We start from the raw sequence: 17,535 nt of genomic DNA on the forward strand, positions 1-17,535 counted from the left end.
ACAAGATGAACATTCTAGAAACATTTCTGTCCATCATTTTTATAATTCACATATGTTTCTGCATAACTTTAATCAAATAATAGCCAAAAGTGCCTATGCTCTTACTATGCGACCGTGTCCAGAAGTGGATTTCTTAATTGACCAAGGATAGGGATAGACAGAACTCTACATGAACTTGTTTACACTCTAAGTAAAATCCCCATGCTTTCTTTTGGAAGAAAAATATTGTTTTGGAGATGACTCCAAACAAAAATATTGTTTGGATGTTCGCCTTCCCTTCTATAGGTAAGAAATCTTTCTTAGCTCTTCTGTCTTGGCTCTTGTGAATGCTATTCTTGTAGTCAAAATGATTACATCTGGAATCAACTAAAATACCCCAAACAATTGCGAGGGATTTTTACTAAATAAAGCTTTTGAAGTGGGTAGGCACTTCTTTAATCTGGATCCATCGAGATCATAAGATTAATCTTTAATCCAGGCCAACACTTCTAGTGACTGCCTACATATATAATGAATATTTAAGAAGGAAGATTTCACTCTCTGCACTCTTGCATTAGATCTGGCAAGAAAGTTCATTACTTTACGGACATTAGAAAGTAGGGGGATTTGTTTATTTTTGTTTGTTTGTCTGTTAGTTTGAATTCTGGTACCTATTGAAGACGAGCTGAGACATCCAGTCTTAGGTATTGAGCAACTACTAAATTCTTCAGCTTTCCATAGGTAGACAGCCATTCTTGAATTGGCTGAACCACAGCCTTTGAAACATTCTAATAATGCACTTTCTAAATATATCTATTCATTTTACCAGTCCTCTTCATGTGAGTAATCTTGACTAATAAGCCTCTGTTATTTTTATCTACCCACTGTGGGATTTTCTGGCTAACATTAGTATTTATAAAGGCATTCTTTTTTGTTCCATTTTTCTTTAAATATTCAACTTATCATGAACCATAAATTTTTAAAAAATGTTTATTTTTCAAGAAATTGACCTGAATTCAGAAAGAAAACTGCCAAAGCAATGGTGCCATTGTCCACATTCTTGGTAGGAGAAAGATCCATCATGATGTTTGTCACCTGGGCCTGGCTATTGTCTCATGATTGTGTGAAGTCCCTGTGATTACCAGGTACACAGTACCTTCAAATTTACCTGACCACTGCTTGAAAACTCTGAACAAACATCACCCTTTGTGTCCTAAACTCGCATTAACCAACAATATTCTGGACACCCTTCTCATGTGGGTCAGGGAAACTGATCCACTCCATGTTACATAATGGGCTGTGTGAGCTAGTGACATTGTGTCCAGAAGGAAGATAAAGAAGTTGGGATGGAGTGCAAAAAGACAGAAGGATTAGCCACTGGAGGCCATAGGCATGCACTATAGAAAAGGATATCGCTGCAGAATTTGAAAATGTTGTAGTCTAGAGTGGGAGCCAACACCAGAAATCATTGTGCAGTGTTTATTCACCCTGCTGTAACTTAACTCTAAGGACAGGTCTCATGTCACTCTGGCCTTATTAGCCAATCATGACCTCCAGTCAGACCAGTCTGAAGTGATGCAAGGTTCTTCAGAGAGCCAGGATGCAGGCTTGGCTTTGTTAGCTGAGCCGGTGCTAATGGGATTGTGTGTTGCTCTGAGTGCAGCTGCAGGAGATCTGAGGGAATCATGGGTGAGCTTGAAAGCCATGGCTTAGTAAGCAAGGTACTGCCATCCCCAGGTAGGAAGGATCCTATGGTAAGTCAAGAGAACTTGGGAGGCTGGTCCTCCCTGAGGAGGGGTGGGAACCCGAGGAGAGAACCAGTATCCTGTGAGGTCCCATGCAGTACATACATCTCCCTGGACCCAGCTGCCAGCTTTTGAATATCTCGCCTCAGTGGACTGCATCTTCAGAGTATTGGACAGAGGGAGCTGTGTGTACAAATACCCTTGTAGTTAAGGTCACTGTGCTTTTGGTGCATCCTAGATATGCAGGCTGACGAAATCAGAGAGGCGTAGTTTCTCCAGTATCTTCCACAAGTTCTGCACTCTGAATTTAACAGTTTGGTGTAAGTTTCATTCTGGTTAAGTTTATGAAGATTGTAAATGGCTTCTCATGTGTTGGGTAGCAGTATACTACTAAGCTGTGCTGTAGAAGAATACAGTTGATGATATAAAGGATTTGTCAATGTTTAGGAAATAGTAAATTACACAATATAAAATACCCGAAAAATAATGAGTATGCTAACCAGATATGAGGTCGCTAGGATACATGTTTCTTCCTTAGGATTGTCAAGACATTTGTCTCCAAAACCTGACAAAGGAGACACCACTGACTTATAACCAACTACTAGGCCCATATCCATATTAAAGAAAAGTCCTCTAAAACACTGCTCATGGAGGCATTACAGGATCACAACTGATGTTAATGCCTGGTGTGGCATAAAAGTCCACTTTCCTTTTTGATAAAAGCATGTTTCTTACACATGGGCAACAGGATGCTGGGTGACAACTATTTGAAAAGGAAAAACATAGTTGTGTTGAGGGCTGGACTGACCAAGCAAGAGCTTTGCCTTAAGCATGCATGTATGAGGAGACGAAGGAAGGTAGCTTCTTCTTAATCCCAAGAACATCCTTGGCAAGGCCAGAAACAGCTTGAGACCTCAGCAGTATTCCCTAAAGTTCTGAGGTATAGAGCAAACCCAAAATATCATCCCTAAAACCAGGAATAGGCTTAGGAAAGCTTGCAATGGATTATGGGCAATACCTTTAGGAAGAGGTTTCTTCAGATCCTGAGAACCCAAGTCTTCCCAAAATATGGAGCTCTGATTATCAGTTTGAATGCAACTGTGAGCTTGGTCAATAATTTTCTTGAGATATCATAGGTTTCTGTTGTGCAATGTTGTTTATTTTTCTGCCACTGAAGTTTTTCCCAAGGTGTGATAGTTTCTGCTGACTTCACAGATGTCTGTGATTTTCTTCCTTTCTGCCCTGAAGTAGTTTGTAAGCTACTTTTCTTAATAAGATTGGATGCATGAGACATAGCTATGCAAGACATTTCCCACCCACTTTTATCCTGTCCTGTCTTCCACTTTTCTTATTTTTCACTCCCCTGGCATCTCCCCCTCAGGGTCTTATTACAGAACAACGATGTGCTGTTTCATGTCATCTGTGTACTTAGGAAATAATTCTGGGAATATCTTTACTGTGTAGCTCTAGCTTGCTAAGTGGTTAGACTTTCAGTCTTCTGTATCTATTCAAGTTGTTCAAATGTAACCTAGGGCTGGAACCTAAAAGACACTTAAGGATGATGGCATACGTGGAACACAGAGTCTGTTCTACATTGGCTCCTCCTAGCAATAGCCAGAGCTAGATAATCTCTATTATTAAAGGTTTTCTTTCTTAACCTATTGTTGTTGATTCATTTTATTTATTTATTTATGAATGAATATCAACCATTCCTCTTTACCCAGTATCCTCCTCATTTAAGTCACCCCCATTCACCTTAGAAGGAGAATCTTCATTCTGGGTGTGAACATCTCACACACTCATTCCATCCTCACCCTCTCATCCTCCCAACTTCTAGCTCCAACTCATTATCTCCTCACCTCCCCACCCTACTTATCAAGTTTCTCTGGGACTAGGCGTATTCTTTCCCACTGAAACCGGACAAGGCTGTGCATTTAGAGGTGCAGGATCCCTAGGCAGGCAGGTAAGCAACAGGCTCAGGGACAGCCACTGTTCCAGTTGTGTGGAGACCCACATGAAGACCAAGATGCTCATCTAGTGCATATGTGCATAGGGCCTAGTCTAGCCTGTGCTCACTCTTCTAGTGCATATGTGCATAGGGCCTAGTCTAGCCTGTGCTCACTCTTCTAGTGCATATGTGCATAGGGCCTAGTCTAGCCTGTGCTCACTCTTCTAGTGCATATGTGCATAGGGCCTAGTCTAGCCTGTGCTCACTCTCCTAGTACATATGTGCATAGGGCCTAGTCTAGCCTGTGCTCACTCTTCTAGTACATATGTGCATAGGGCCTAGTCTACCCTGTGCTCACTCTTCTAGTACATATGTGCATAGGGCCTAGTCTCCCCTGTGCTCACTCTGACTGGTGATTCAGTCTGTGAGACCCCCCAAGGGTCCAGGTTAGTTGACTCTATTGGTGTTCGTGTAGAGTCTCTATCTTCATTGCCTAACCATGTGTTGTATAAGTAAACCATTATTTTCTCTATCCATTCTTCAGTCAGGGAACATCTGGGTTGTTTATAATTTCTGGCAATATATATATATATATATATATATATATATATATATATATATATATGGTGGAACATGTTTGGATATATGCCTAGAGTGGGATTAGATGAATCTTCAGGTAGAAGACACAACTGTACTCCATTTTTTTAAAAATTGGGTTATTTGGTGTTTTGGGTGTTAATTTCTTGGGTTCTTCATATATTTTAAATATGAGTCCTCTATTTGATGTAGAGTTAATGAATATATTTACCTAATCTGTAGCTTGCCTTCTTGTCCTATTGACAGAGTCCTTTGCTTTGCCAAAGCTTTGGAGTTTCTAGAGGTCCCATTTTCTAATCATTGTGCATGTAGCACTGGCCATTAGTCCAATGGTCAGAAAAATTCTCCTGTGATATTTCCTACTTTCATTCTATTAGATTCACTGTGTCTGGTGTTAGGTTGAGGTCCTTGATCCACTGTGAGTTGAGTTTTCTTCAGAGTGATAAATAAGGATCAATTTACATTCTTCTAGATGCAGACTGCAATTGGACCAGCACCTGTTGTTGAAGATGCTTGCTTATATTTCCCCACTGTATGGTTTTTGGCTTCTATCTCAAAGATAAAGTGTCCATGGGTACATGGGTTTCTTTATGTATCTTTGATTCTGTTCCATTGATTGAAATATCTGTCTCTGTATCAATATCTTTCAGGATTTATTATTATTATTATGGAAAATATATTATTAATATTTACTATTATTAATTCTTTCTTTATTCACATTTCAAATTTTATCCCCTTTCATGGTTTTTCTGAAATCCCGATCCCATTCCCTGTCCCCATGCTTCTATGAGAGTGCTCCCCCACCCACCAACCCTCTCAGGAGACAGCTATATCAGGCTCCTTTCAGTATGCACTTCTTGGCATCAGCAATATTGTTTGGGTTTGGTGCCTGTAGGAATATGGGTTGGATCCCCAGGAGGGCAGCCACTGGATAGGCTTTTCTTCAGTCTCTGCTCCAAACTTTATCTCTGTTTTTCCTCCTGTGGATATTTTTGTTCTGCCTTCTAAGAAGGACTGAAGCTATTATAAATTGGGCTGCTATGAACATAGTGGAGCATGTGTCCTTATTATATGTTAGAGCATATTTTGAGTATATGCCCAGGAGAGGTATAACTAGGTCCACAGTATGATTATTTTCATTTTCCTGAGGAACTTTCAGACTGATTTCCAGAGTGGTTTTACCAGCTTCCAATCACACCAACTATGGTGGAGTGTTCATCATTGTCTACCTCCTTGCCAGCGTCTGTTGAATCTTGAGATTTTTATCTTAACCATTCTGACTGTTGTGAGGAGGAATCTCAGGGTTCTTTTGATTTGCATTTCCCTGATGACTAAGGATGTTGAACATTTCTTTAGGTGCTTTTCAGCCATTGATATTCCTCAATTGAGAATTCTTTGTTTAGCTCTGTACCCCACTTTTTCATAGGGTTATTTGGCTCTATGGAGTCTATCTTCTTGAGTTCATTGTACATAATGGATATTAACTGTCTATCAGATGTAGTATTGGTAAATATCTTTTCCCAATCTGTTGGTTGCCTATTTGTCCTATTGACAGGGACCTTTGCCTTACAGAGTCTTTGCAATTTTATGAGGTCCCATTTGTCTATTCTTTACCTTAGCATAAACCTTTGGTATTCTGTTCAGTAAAATTTCCCCTGCACCAATGTGCTTGAGACTTTTCCCCACTTTCTCTTCTATTAGTTTGATTGTATCTGGTTTTATGTGGAGGTCCTTGGTTGACTTGGACTTGAGATTTGTACAGGATGATAAGAATGGATCAATTTGAATTCTTTGATATGCTGATTTCCAGTTGAACTAGCACCATTTGTTGAAAAATGCTGTTTATTTTTCCCACTGGATGGTTTTAGCAGCTTTGTCAAACATCAAGTGTCCGTAGATGTGTGCATTATTTTCTGGATCTTCAATTCTATTCCATTGAGCCACCTCCCTGTCTCTGTACCAATACCATACAGATTTTATCACTATTGCTCTGTAATACAGCTTGAGTTTAGGGAGGGTGATTCCCCCAGAAGTTCTTCTATTGTTGAGGATAGTTTTTGCTATCCTGGATTTTTCGCTATTCCAAATGAATTTGCGAAGTGCTCTTTCTAACTCTACGAAGAATTGTGTTGGAATTTTGATGGGGATGGCATTCATTGAAGCTGTAGATTGCTTTCAGCTAGATGGCCATTTCACATTATTAATCCTATCTATCCATGAGTATAGGACATCTTTGAATCTTCTGAGGTCTTCTTTGATTTCTTTTTCAGGGACTTAAAAGTCTTGTCTTACAGGTCTTTTTCTTGCCTGGTGAAAGTCACACCGATATATTTTATATTATTTATGCCATTTTGAAGGTTGTCTTTTCCTTAACTTCTTCTGAGCCCATTTAATGCTTTTATAAAGGGCTACTGATTTCTTTGAGTTAATTTGATATCAGTCACATTTCTGAAGCTATCACCTCTAAAAGGTCTCAGGTAGAATTTCGGGAAAAAAATATATATATGTATATATATTCATATCATCTGAGAATACTGATACCTCTTCCTTTTCTTTTTTAAAGATTTCTTTGTTATACATATTTTCACTGTAGCTGTCTTCAGACACACCAGAAGAGGGCATCAGATCTCACTACAGGTGGTTGTGAGCCACCATGTGGTTCCTGGGATTTGAACTCAGGACCTCTGGAAGAACAGTCAATGCTCTTAGCTGCTGAGCCATCTCTCTAGCCCGACTCTCCCTTTTCAATTTTTATTCCCTTCATCTTCTTTTCTTTTCTAACTGCTCCAGCTAGAACTTCATGGACTCTATTGCTTATATAGGGAGAGAATGGTCAGCCTTGTCTTGCCCCAGATTTTAGTGGGACTCCTTCAAGTGCCTCTCCACTTAATTTGATGTTGACTGTTGTTTTGTTCAATATTAAATTTATTATGTTTAGGTATTTTGCCTTGAATTCCTGATCTCTCCAATACTTTTAACATGCATGGGTGCTTGAATTTTTAAAGGCTTTATCAGCATCCAGTAGTCTTAAAAACAATGATAAAGGTTTTTCAGTAAAAGTGAATCAGATAGGCAGATGAATTTGTATAATTGTCCAAATACCTGTGTTGCTTCCTTTTCATGTCAAAATTAGTAAAGATGTAGCAGTTATGTGTACAGCCTTCCACAATGCATGTAGAGTAGAGGAAGGCTACTGATTTGTTTGAGTTAATTTTATACCTGGACACTTTGCTGAAGTTGTTTATCTGGTTAAGTAGTTCTGTGATGGAACTTTTGGGGTCACTTAAGTACACTATCATATCATCTGCAGGTAGTGATATATTGATTTATTCCCTCCCAATTTATATCCTTTTGACCTCCTTTCACTCTCTGATTGCTCTGGCTAGGAGTTCGAGTACTATATTGAATAAGTAGGGAGAGCGTGGGCAGCCTTGTCTAGTCCCTGGTTTTAGTGGGATTGCTTCAAGTTTCTCTCCATTTAGTTTGATGTTAGCTACTGGGTTGCTGTATATTGCTTTTACTATGTTTAGGTATGGGCCTTGAATTCCTGATCTTTCCAGGACTTTTATCATGAAGGGGTGTTGAATTTTGTCAAATGCTTTCTCAGCATCTAATGAAATGATCATGTGGTTCTTATCTTTGAGTTTGTTTATATAGTGGATTACATTGATGGATTTTTGTTTATTAAACCTTGCCTGCATCCCTGGGATGAAGCCTACTTGATCATGATGGATGATCGTTTTGATGTATTCTTGGAATTGGTTTGCAAGAATTTTACTGAGTATTTTTGCATCAATATTCACAAGGGAAATTGGTTTTATAGTTCTCTTTCTTTTTCGGGTCTTTCTGTGGTTTTGGTATAAGAGTAATTGTAGTTTCATAGAAGGAATTTGGTAGTGCTCCATCAGTTTCAATTTTGTGGAATAATTTGGACAGTATTGGTATGATGTCTTCTATGAAGGTCTCACAGAATTCTGTACTGAGTTAAGTGAACTATCTGGATCTCTCTGGAGAGCAAACATATCTCTCCCACAATTTTTTCTAATGGGATTTTTGAGATCAGAATTCCAAAGTATTAGACAACTGAAGCAGCTCTCTTAAATGTTTTCTAGCAGCTATTCAGATAAGGTTGTCTGAAGAGCAAACACAGCTCTTTCAAATTTATTATTATTGTTGTTGTTGTTGTTGTTGTTGTTGTTGTTGTTGTTGTTACTGGTTTTTGCTTTCTGGTTTTGATAACCTAAGAATTACTTTTAGAATTTTTCTTTTTGACTTGGCCACTAGATAACAGTTTTTACCCATGATAGAACTATCAGAATTTTCACTAGCAGAGCGCTTTCTTCTGCAGAAAGCTAACTGTCTAAACCAGAGAGTTTTTAGAATAGCAAGAAAAACTGTCTAGAGAGGAGCAAAACACACACACACACACACACACACACACACACACACACACACACACACACCAGAGTGGGGGGCTAGGAATCCATCTCACATCGCACCAGGAAAACCATTTTAGCAGAACATAAGCCACCAGCTTGGACCCATGATTTGACTTCAGGTTGTTTGTTTGTTTCCCTGCTGCTCTCAAACACCCCTTCTCTTAGGAACCCAGACCTATTCAAGGTTGGTCCTTAGCTGTTGTGTTCTTTGTCCTTTCTATATGTGAGAATAGTGGCACTGGTATAGTCATTGCTTAGATCACAGGTCATGATTAGTAGCATTGGCTCTTTAGCCATAGGCTTTACAATGTCATTTGCTTGATGTTAGCTAAGACCTTGTACTGCAAGATGGAAACTCCAGAAAGGCACTGTTGTCCATCATTTTCATGATTTGCATTTGTTTCTGCATGACTTTGAGCTAAGAATGCGCCTAAACATCCCTTCTTTTCCATTATCACAGTGTACAGAAGAGTATGTAACTTAGCATGCTAAGAAAAGGCAAACCTATATCTGAAAGTATCCACATTCCCTAAGTAAAGTCTAATATTTCCTCTTTAAAAGAAAATCATTGCTTTGGAAATGGCTCCCATGCTTTCTTTAACTGCCACAGGGGGAAAAAATCTTTCTCACCACTCCTGTCTAGATTGTTGGACTGGCAATTCATAGTACTCAACGTGACTCTATCAGAAATTATCTAAAACAAAATAGTTGGTTATTGTGGGGGATTTTCTTAAAGCTTTTGAATTTGGAAAACCGTTCTTTAATCTGGATCTTTTGAGTTAATAAGATCCATCTTTAATCTGAGCCACAGCTTACATATATTAAGGACACTAAAGATGATAGATACCTCGTTCTCTTTGTCTGCTTACCCTACCTCTGCCTAAGAAGGTTGTTTGTTTGTTTGTTTGTTTGTTTGTTTGTTTCTGGTATTAGAGCCTGTGTCTTAGGAATTCTGATATATACTGAAGACCAGGTGAAGCATGCAGTGGACTAAACCACTACTGGATTCTTCAAGTTTTCACTGGTAGACAGGCAAAGGTGGTCTAGTAGAACAACACAGCTCTTAATCCAATCTAATAAATCCATTTGCAAAATGATAGAGATTGAATCTATCAGTTCTCTTTATCTAGAGAATCTTTACTAATATAGCTGTGGGTTTTGTTGTTGTTCTTTGTTTGTTTATGGTACTGAGGAAGATGTGCTGCTTAACAAGAATGCTCCACCCTGTTGGTCATATGATTCCTCCTTTGCTCTGAGGGTTGTTTCATGACTATCACGCAAAAAGGATTAGCAGTTTACTTGAACACAGAAGAAGACACAAAACAAAAAAAATCGCTCCTTAATCATTAATATTTCGGGCACCAATGCAGATGGTGGTACCACAGATAACCTCACTGCAAATTTAGAAATGGGCTGTGCAAGTTATGCGCCCTGATTCTAGGAAGAAGAGGGTGAAGTGCTTACTGAGTGCTTTGATTTGAGCTCAGGCAAGTTCCAAAGCTGCAACGTGGGAGGACAGAGACACTGTCCACAAAGGGGAGAAGCAGGTGACTGAACATCTGGAAGCTGGAGTAATGGGTCCTCCCTGGACCTGGGTGGGAAAACAGATAAAAGTTGTGTGAAATGCAAAGCTCTGCAAATCTCAAAAGGGACTGGTCTGTGAGGAGTAGCCTTGGCCTGGAACTACTCCACTGAGTCCCTCAGCACACTTTAACCCTAAGGGTGGTGCTTATGTCACTAAGGACTCACTAGCCAATCAGAACATCCAAGTGGACCTGCCAATCAGAGTAAAAGGCCGGCTTTTCTGGATGGTTTCCTGCAAGTTCCTCTCTGAAGCTGAGCAGTCAGGAGTGTTTCTTTTTTATTTGTTCTGAGTACAGCTGCTGGGTGCTATGCAGAGAACTCAGGCAAGCTCAGAAGTCTGCACATGGTAAGTGCAGGGCCATCTCCAACAAGGGGGAGGGAGCTGGTGTGGTGGGTTGTCCCTGGGGCTCTGTGGTAAACAGCAGCCAGACAGAAGCAGTGACTTGTGAGGTTCCTTGTGGTTCTGTTCTCTTCCTGAATCAGGAGATGGGCTCTGAACAACTTCAGTAGGGTGGCTCCATCTGCACAGAGTATTTGGGGAAAAGGGCTTCTGTGTATAAACATCCTTGGCAGGATGCCAAACTCGGAGAGACCTAGTTTCTCTGCTATCTTCAGTAAGTTCTGGCCTTAGCAGTTAGCGTTTAGCTGTTAACATGAAGGTGTAAGATCCATTTGGAGTTAATTTTGTGAGGGCTATAATACAAGGCATCTCATATGTTGAGTAACTCTCCAATATTAAGCTGCTATGTAGAACAGTAAAATTAATGATGGAAAGGATTTATCAAAATTTAGTGACACCAAGTAGAATATTTCGGAGGGTCCACTGCCTCTAAAACACCCGACAGGTATGCTTGCCAGTCCTGTTAGAGAATAGAATGCTAGTATACATGTGTTTCTTTACATTTGTCTACAGACCATAACAAAGGAGACAACTCTGGCTTATAATAAGCCATAAGGCCCATCTTGATATCTAAGAACAGGCTTCTAAGAAGTGGCTCAAGGGGGCAATACATGGTCACCACCAATATTAATGTTTGGTGTGGCACGAGGTCCGCTCTTCTTCTTCTTCTTCTTCTTCTTCTTCTTCTTCTTCTTCTTCTTCTTCTTCTTCTTCTTCTTCTTCTTCTTCTTCTTCTTCTGTAGAAAAGAAGTACATATTTGTTTTATTGATACCAGGCTTAAACTCATGTTAAACAAGTAAACCCTGAGAATAGCACCATGGTTAAGATTAGTCTTCTTTTCCAAAGCATTGTACAATTTAGTAAGTCAACAGGGGATTAAATGTCTTATATCTACCTGTGATCCTTAAATACAGAAACAGATTGGATAATTAACCCTGCACAGTTATAACTCGGATTTAGTCTACTACACCAGTTCACACACACAACTAGCTCTGCATATACACTAGAACTGATCATGACAAAGTTTTAAAAAGCTGTAAGAAATACATTTCTAACTAGAGAAGTTGCAAATTTCAAAAGGGCATGCAAAACCTAAACCCCAGACTCCCTTCTTAATGTTCAAAGAAATAGACTTTCTGTAAAAATATATACAATTTTCACAGACAAAAACATTTCATAAGTTTTCTTAAAAATTGAGGATGTTCAGTTTCATAACTAACTAATGAACCTTATTGAGTCAAGTACCTTTTGGCCATCACTAGACTAATAAACTTAAGCACACCTGGGCCTGCTTAGAGTGCCTCCTCCTTCACCCTCTTGTACAGCACTGCGGCTTCTAGCCAGAGATTGGTTACTTGTAGGTTAAATATCCATTTTACACAAGTCACCACCATTGTCAGGGCTTCTCTGCCAGCACTAGGAGCAGAGTAATGGATGCTGCATACTTATTGAACTCTAGGACCAACCTGGTGACTGGCCCCTCTTCCATCTCCAGACAAGGAAATCAAACCTTTCCATTCACCCTTTCATTCATTCTAGAAGTCCTCCATGGCCTCCCAAAGTTTGCTGAGAGCGAACTTCACTTCATTCAGACAGTGACTCTTCCAGAGGGAGCACTTTTCCCATGTATTTATTCTCATTAGCCACAAATCTGTAGCCACTTTCTTTCTGCCCTGTTAAAATCCCGGGCAGCTTCAAGTGCACCTTCATAAACACATTTGTTCTCACAGAAGCATGTAGTTGGTGGCTGGAGGCTTTAGAGTCACCTATTGCACTCACAAGCTACCTTATTAGATATGCCAGACCAGCCCCTACTCCAGCAACACCCACAAAAGCCAGCAGCACATTTCTGATGCTGCCTTCTAGGTCCTGTAAGTGGAAGAACTCACAAACCCATCCCAGCCTCTTTGTTTCACAAGCCAGTCCTGCTTGGTCCTTACAAGAACCTCTGTGATACTTTCTTCTAAAGGTGTATGCAGCTTTCTTGGTTTAGGCTCTTTAAGTGTTTGGCCACAAAGGCACCAAAAGAAATAAGAGTCACAATCCTGTCCCAGTTTGTTGCTCGATCTTTGAAAACATGAGTCATCACTCGAGAAAAAGATTTAACATCGTCTTCGTTTTTAATGTCCAGTTTCAGAAGCACGCCCTGGAAGGCTGTCTCCTGGTTGAGCTGCATGCTGTCGCCCATGCGCCCCAGTGTCTCCAGCGCCCCAGTGTCTCCAGCGCCCTCTGGCCCGCCCTGTGCCATCCTTGCCCAGAGGCTTCAGGTCCTTGGAACTGGTTGCCTGCTCCCTCGGGTAGTGGGAGGGGCCTAGAGACTTGGGCAGCAGCCTTCTCTGTGCCCATGGGCAGCGGCCAAGCAACAACCTGCATGTGAGGCAGCAGAGCGGCCTTCCCTCCCCACTTGCACTGGGCCTTGGCCATCCCTGCCCGAGAGCCACAGAGGGTAGTGCAGCAGCAGTATAGGTTCAAGCCGATTACAGCGTTTCTCAGCAGGCCAAACATGATTGGGCAGGCTCAGGTCTGGCGAGAGCAGGGAAGGCCGCGACTCCAGACTAGAGCACTGGGGAGTCAGAAGTACGGTTTTCTTCTTAAAAAATCACAGTTTGCCACATAGGAAAACCACATCTGGTGACAACTCTTTGATACTAAAAACAGTGTTGTGTTGAGGACTGACCTGATCAAGCAAGGATACATGAGGCCTTCATGTATGGAGAATGGCACAGCTCCTTCTCACTCTCCAGAGCCAGTAACAGCCTGGGGCTTAGGCCTTAGGAGCTTCCCTAAGGTTCTGATGTAGTGAGAGTAAAATAGAGCTCCTTCTCTAAAGCAAGGAAGGTGCTTGGGAAATCAGGTAGTGGTCGGACCAGGGCCTTTGGGGTTGGGTTGCTTCAGATCCTGAGATCCCAGCCCTTTCTACCACATGAGGCTATGCTTCCAGTCCCAAGTCCAGTGTGGTCTTGGTCAGTAATGCTTTAGATGTATTAGATCCCTCTGGTGCTTTTCCCATTGTGTGATAGTTTGTGCTGACTTCACAGAAGTCTCCCATCTTGTCCTCCTTTTCCCTGTAAGAAGTATACAAGATTCTGTTTTTTCAGAAGCCTACTTGGCATAAATTTGTACAAGACATCTCCACCCCAGCTTTGATCCTTTCTATAATCTACTTTTCCTGCCTTCTGATTTAAGGCACCTCCATCTCAGGACCCTATCACTAAAGAATAACCTGATGTTTCAGGGCACTGGTGTACTTAAGAAATAATTCTGGTTATATCTCTGCTGTGTGAATCTCCAATCCCAGTATATACATTAACATTCCAAAATGTCAGAGTGAGGAAACGCTTGACCAAAGCAGGACCAAAAACAAGATTGGCAAACTCCAAACCCTGCATTTCCATATCTGATGTCCAATTCCTTTCAGCTTTGTTGACTACAACACAGTTCTTTCTCTTGAGCTCGTTCTGTTTGTTGGCAGCTTTCCAAAGCAGGTAACCCACAGTTCTGGCCTCTCTAACACCTTGATGTCTCCTAGGCAACTTAAACTTCAGGCTTCTAATTCCATGACCTGGGATCCTCCAAGGGGCTTGGGTCAGGTCTCCAGCTCTGCCCTCTGTAGCACTCTAAGCTCTGGCTGAATCCACTCCACAGCTGCTGCTGCTCTTAGTGGTCATCCCATGGTATAGGCATCTTCATTATGCTGGAGACTTCTGCTACAACTAGAAGAATTCTGAACTTTCACTAATAACCTCTCATACGATCACGTCTTAGTGCCAACCCTCATTATCACCTAGGCCGCACTTTCACCAATGGCCTTTTCCAGCCTCTCCCAGTGCAAACATCAGGAGTTCTCGATGATCCATTCATGTCTTCAAAACCTATTGGGAGTGATGCCCTTGAAAGCATCCATTATTGATATTAATATTATGGTTAGAGTTAAGTATGACTAGGTTAATGCAAAATGCCCAGCCAGCTGCAGAAGACTAATACAAATCTTGTGGTCAGGATGAATAATGATTTGATAAAGTTCTGACCTTCCTGAGAAATACATCTGACGTCAAGATGCCCAACATAACAAACCTGTAACCTTTCTGAAAAACCAACATCCTGTTGATATCAGCTGATCACACGAATACTGTGTCCTTGGCCTGCGTAAGAGTTTCCCACTTGCCCCCTCTCTCTGTTACCTCTGTTATGGTATAAATTCAGCCTTGGGAAAAAATAAAATTGTCACCTTGATCAGACTCTTGTCTTGGCGTACTTCTTTGCATCTCTTGTCCCCCATTCTCTTCCAGGTATCCTCTGCACCCTCCTTGACAAATGGCGCCCAGCATGCAGCTGTTTGGAGGTCTCCTGCAGGAGAACATCGTCCCCGTGAATAGACAGGCCTGTCTTCCTTCTTCGTCAGAGCCTTTGCTCCCCCTCGGAGCCTTGGCTACCCCCTGGGAGCCTTTGCTCCCCCGCTTCTGGCAACCATGGACTGCCCAACCTTGGATCAGAAACTTGGTATGTTTCTTCTCAGACGACGCAGAGCTCAGTGGTGAGTGATGGGACAAGCATTCTACAGTCAGCTTTTCTGACAGGACTCAGGGAGTCACTCAGGAATAGGGTTAAGAAAAAAGATTTAAAGAAATTCTTAGACTTTGTAGAAATATTTGTCCATGATTCCCCAAGAAGGGAACAATTGATACAAAAGATAGTGCAGAGTTAGTGATTGTTTAATGGATCGGCTAACCCTGTTGCTGAAGTCCACCCTCTGTAATGAATAAAAGTTGTGTGAATTTTTGGTTCGAGGTTGCCTCTCCCTGTGTGTATGAGCAACCCCACATATGTGGATTAAAACCCTCATGCTTATATCCTCATGCTATTGCAGTGGTCACTTTGTCAATCTGTGCTCTGTGGGTGGTGCTCCTGAGGTAAGGCCACTATGGGGTCTTACAACATTTTGGTACGTCAGCTGGAACCTGCGCTCCCCCCAGACCACAATTGGTGAGGAGATTGGAGGTAAGCTCGAGCAAATCTGTGTTTTGTGTTCTGTGTTGCTTTCCGTTTTGTCTCTGTGTCATGTTGTCTCGTCTTTGTTTCATGTTTTCTTGTGCTGACTGCATCTGCTGTCTGAAGGGTTCGAGTCCCTTCAGAGGGGCGTTCGAGTCCCCTCTGGAGAGGGGTTAGAGTCCCCTTGGTGGTTTCTGTGGGTCCCATGAGGGGCTTACAGCTGTGACAGGCAGACATGCCAGTTGTCACAGGCCACAGACCCTAGAGGATGCTCTAGGAGGAGAATGGAATCTAGAGGACACTCTAGAATCCCGTTGGGGGGTGGAATCGATGGTCCGCCTCATCCCTGAAGCAACTAAGGTTAAGCTGCAGTTTGGGCCAGGTACTGAAGGTATCAGGCATCTGTGGAAATCACTTATAGGACACCTTGTCTTGGTCTTGTTTGTCTAGTTTGTTTTCTATGGTATGTCGAGTGTCTTTTTGGCTTTTATTTCGTTTTTGGACTTGGACTGATGACTGTGTTTGAAATCATGGAACTGTTTGTTTTGTTTGTCAAGGAGTTTTACTTGGTTCTCGTGGTGCTTAACTTGGAAATAATTTGCTTGAGAGAAATTGTTTTCTGCCAGGGAGTTTTGTCTTTCTCTCTTGAGCCTCCTCCCCAAGGAGAGATGCCCCTCCCTTTGATCCCCTTGACCAGTCTAGCTGCTGTTAACAGTTCATCACACATGTGTATGCAGGACTACAGGATAGTGAGTGACCCTGTCTGAAGCAGGCATTAGCAAGAACCTGAAAGCTTTGCCTTGGATCCTGAAGAAAGGATCTCCCTGTTGTTTAGACATTCACAGCTTCTAAAGAAGAGGCAGCACAGAGTGAGGAAGTGTGGGGCTGAGGGTGGCAGACAGCTGCAGGCTGCATACAGGCAGGCAGTGGTGCAGCTCAATCCATGTCGGCGTAAGAGGGAGGAGTTTCAAGGTGATGAGGCTAGCCGGGGCTGATGCTTTGACAGCAAAAAGATAGTGGAAAGTTAGTGATTATTTTAAAGACTATTGTGAGACTTTTGGCCCTGAAAAAAATTCCAGTTGCTGCCTTCAGTGGCTAGACTTCAACACTTGCTAATGGAAGGAGCGCGTTCATTAAGAGAGTTCTTTAAGGGAGCCGGCCTTATCTGCTGGCCCTATTCCAAGAGAGAGTTGATCTCCAGCATTAAGTCACCTTCCCCGTTAGTCATCATTGACATAGAGAGTGCCTCTGATCCTATCCCCGCAGCAGTCAGTTCCTACCCCGGTGGTCAAAATGCCACAAGTTGGGGGGCAGAGGAGCCCCTAAAGTAGTGTCAGAAAGAGTCTGCAGCAGACCGAGAGGAACTTTGTTTTGCCAGACAGAATTTGGAACAGGCTTTGACTATGTTCACCCTACGATGACAACAGGAGAAAGTCTTGGCATGGGCTCTTCAGCTACTCCAACTGGAGGCTGTGGCCAAGGCCAGGATCAATGTTTTCTTTTCCATGGCCCTCTAATCCAGTGAGACAGCTTGGTGAAGGGCTACTACTGCAGTCCTGGAATTCAGAAGCACAGGGAGGGCTGTAGTACTACTATTAAAGGCCAGTACTCCAGTGTTAGCAATCTCTTTATTGGATATAAGAGGCAGGAAGCCCCACTCAACTGTGACTCCTGCCTCAGGAATGGCAGTGGAAAGAGTCCTTATAGCCAGTTATCTCTGACTATAGCGTACTCTCTGATACCCAAGGCTTCAATTGGAGCACACACACACACATACACACATACACACACACACACACACACACACACACACACACACACACACACACACACACACACGGGTGAGCCTCAGT

The 17,535-nt window shown here is 42.0% G+C and overlaps 1 pseudogene; it reads right to left on the minus strand.

Moving 5' to 3' along the window:
• Nucleotides 1-12,353: 12,353 nt before the first annotated feature.
• On the minus strand, nt 12,354-12,973 carry LOC134486178 (induced myeloid leukemia cell differentiation protein Mcl-1 homolog; annotated as a pseudogene).
• Nucleotides 12,974-17,535: the final 4,562 nt, after the last annotated feature.

Source organism: Rattus norvegicus, chromosome 3 (assembly GCF_036323735.1).
Source record: "Rattus norvegicus strain BN/NHsdMcwi chromosome 3, GRCr8, whole genome shotgun sequence".
NCBI classification, from domain to species: domain Eukaryota; kingdom Metazoa; phylum Chordata; class Mammalia; order Rodentia; family Muridae; genus Rattus; species Rattus norvegicus.